Below are 3,583 nucleotides of genomic sequence, written 5' to 3'. Positions count from 1 at the left end.
TACTTGTCACATTGTTCCCCGAAGCCATTGTCTTTTACGGAATAAATATTAACATAACAAACCACAAAAATACTCACCCACGATCCGAAGCAGTCCACGAGTGTGTCCCACGACGATCTTGGGTAGAGAACTGCAGCATCAGCTGTTGCTGCCGTTCTCTACGGGCTGCAGGAATCCAATGACGGAAGGCAGGTATCCTTCCGCACTGTATTCCTCCGCCACTTAAAAAAAAAGTCCCTAGTCTCACTTTATGCCATTGCTGCGTGGGAATTTCCCACACAGCAATGGCATAAAGTGAGACTAGGGACTTTTTTTTTTTTTAAGTAGCGGAGGAATACAGTGCGGAAGGATACCTACCTTCCGTCATTGGATTCCTGCAGCCCGTAGAGAACGGCAGCAACAGCTGATGCTGCAGTTCTCTACCCAAGATCGTCGTGGGACACACTCGTGGACTGCTTCGGATCGTGGGTGAGTATTTTTGTGGTTTGTTATGTTAATATTTATTCCGTAAAAGACAATGGCTTCGGGGAACAATGTGACAAGTATTGGTAAGTATGTTACTCTATGTTATATGTACTGTATGTCTATGTATGTATTGTATGAATGTATTGTATGTAGTATGTATGTAGTATATATGTGGTATGTATGTAGCATGTAGTATGTATGTAGTATGTATGTAGCATGCATGTAGCATGCAGTATGTATGTAGCATGCATGTAGTATATATGTAGTATGTATGTAGCATGTAGTATGTATGTAGCATGCATGTAGTATATATGTAGTATGTATGTAGCATGTAGTATGTATGTAGCATGCATGTAGTATGTATGTAGTATGTATGTAGTATATATGTAGTATGTATGTAGCATGCATGTAGTATGTATGTAGCATGCATGTAGTATATATGTAGCATGTATGTAGCATGTATGTAGCATGCATGTAGTATGTATGTAGTATGTATGTAGTATATATGTAGTATGTATGTAGCATGTAGTATGTATGTAGCATGCATGTAGTATATATGTAGTATGTATGTAGCAAGTAGTATGTATGTAGCATATATGTAGTATGTATGTAGTATGTATGTAGCATGCATGTAGTATATATGTAGTATGTATGTAGCATATATGTAGTATGTATGTAGCATGTAGTATATATGTAGTATGCATGTTGCATGCATGTAGTATATATGTAGTATGTATGTAGCATGTAGTATGTATGTAGCATGTAGTATGTATGTAGCATGCATGTAGTATATATGTAGTATGTATGTAGCATGTAGTATGTATGTAGCATATATGTAGTATGTATGTAGTATGTATGTAGCATGCATGTAGTATATATGTAGTATGTATGTAGCATATATGTAGTATATATGTAGTATGCATGTTGCATGCATGTAGTATATATGTAGTATGTATGTTGCATGTAGTATGTATGTAGTATGTATGTTGCATGTAGTATATATGTAGTATGAATGTAGCATGTATGTAGTATGTAGTATGAATGTAGCATGTATGTAGTATGCATGTTGTATGTATGTACCATGTAATTTTTTTTTTTTTTTTACATTCAACACATTAGCCGGATGATGGGACTACTACTGTCCCATCATTGGCTAATGTGTCAATCACTGTCATGGTAGCAGGCATCGCCCGATGGGACTTGTAGTCCCATCGGACGATGCCTGCACAGACCCCCTAAGCCTGCACAGCCCCCCCGGCAGGCCGGCACAGCCCCCCGGAGCCTGCACAGCCCCCCGGCAGGCCGGCACAGCCCCCCGGCAGGCCGGCACAGCCCACCGGAGCCTGCACAGCCCCCCTGGCAGGCCGGCACAGCCCCCCGGCAGGCCGGCACAGACCACCGGAGCCTGCACAGACCCCCTGGCAGGCCGGCACAGCCCCCCGAAAGGCCCGTACAGACCCCAGAGAGGCTGTACAAGGGAAAAACAGGATTTTTCTTATTCCGATACCGGAAGTCCCATAGACTTGAATGGGACTTCCGGTATCGGAATCGGCGATACCGATACTTTTTTTTAAGATCGGCCGATCCATTCCGATCCGATACTTTGAAGTATCGGACGGTATCGCTCAACTCTAGTGATGGGTATATGGGCACTGGACTATGGGATGGTGGATATGTATGATGGTTATATGGGCATGGGACTATGGATGGAGGAAGTGTGATGGGTATATGGGTACGGGCCAATGGAATGGAGGATGTTATGATTGAGTCACCGTAGGAGGCAAAAACAGAAATGCTAGCTAAGTCCAGAAAACCAGAGAAGTTGGCAACTATCAGATTGCAGACCCCTGAACCTATCAACACAACTAGCAGTAGCCGTGGGGGGTTCCTACGATGCCCTAGACCCCTCGATCACAGCCGGAGAGATACATAGGCCTAAAGAAGGAAAGGGGAAATCTAACTGCCCCAGAGCAGACCCCAAAGCAATAGGCAGCCCCCCACATATAATGACGGTGAAGCAAGATGAAAACACTTACACAGACAGAAAGATAGACTGAGCAAAGACGGGGCCCAAAAACTACCTAGATAGGAACGGATAGGAAGGCTGCTGTCTGCAATCTGCCAAAACCCTATCAGAGACAAAAGCCAACAAGCTGTTATAAAAATGGCCCTGAAGCAACTAAGCTTCAAAAACTAAATCAGCACTCAGGTACTTTCAGAAGACAGAGCTAACGGAACACTGCACACTCCAGCAGGGAGTGGCAGAATCCAAAAAGCAAGAAAAACAAAAACAAATCTTAAATGCAAAAAGGCAAAACAGAAAACTTAGCTTTAGGAGAGCAGGAATCAAACTGGTGTCCAAGAGTCCACAGAGAAATCACCCGTAGGGCAGAAAGGGCGTAGGCTGCCTTAAATCCAGTCAGTGACTCAACTCAGCCAATCGTCTTCATTAGTCCCAGGTGCCTGATAATCAGGCTCACTACCTTCCTTCACTAGAATAGGGAGTTCACCAGGCCTCAGTGACGGAGGGGAAAATGAACTCACAACAGGAGGATATGTATGATGGGTATATGGGCACGGGACTATGGGATGGAGGATAATTATAATTTGCTATAACTAACCACAGTTAGTTACTATGCCCGGGCAGCGCCGGGCTCTTCAGCTAGTCTAATATATAAAGCGCAATGTGGGTGTGTATGCATGTATGTATGTGTGTGTGTGTGTGTGTGTGTGTGTGTGTGTGTATGTCCGGGATTGGCATCCACACCGTCGCAGCTACAGCCACAAAATTTGGCACAGACACACGTCTGGACCCCGAGAGCGTCCTAAGCTATGTTGTGAGGTGAAATTTTAACCCCGCACGTTCCAATTAACCAAACAATTTTGCCCCTATCTACATACAGTATTGGGGAAAATGTGTGTGTGTATTAAGCCCCGCCCCTCATTATAATATCATTACGATGTCATAATGGTTGACTATGGGATGGAGGATGTGTGATGGGTATATGGGCACCGGACTATGGAATGGAGGATATGTATGATGGGTATATGGGCACGGGACTATGGCATGGAGGATGTGTGATGGGCATATGGGCACTGGACTATGAGATGGAGGGTG

The sequence above is a fragment of the Dendrobates tinctorius genome, unplaced genomic scaffold (assembly GCF_039654945.1).
Source record: "Dendrobates tinctorius isolate UK_male_01 unplaced genomic scaffold, ASM3965494v1 ptg000151l, whole genome shotgun sequence".
In the NCBI taxonomy this organism is placed as follows: domain Eukaryota; kingdom Metazoa; phylum Chordata; class Amphibia; order Anura; family Dendrobatidae; genus Dendrobates; species Dendrobates tinctorius.
The sequence above is the reverse complement of the archived record's forward strand: the minus strand, read 5'-3'. Positions refer to the sequence as shown.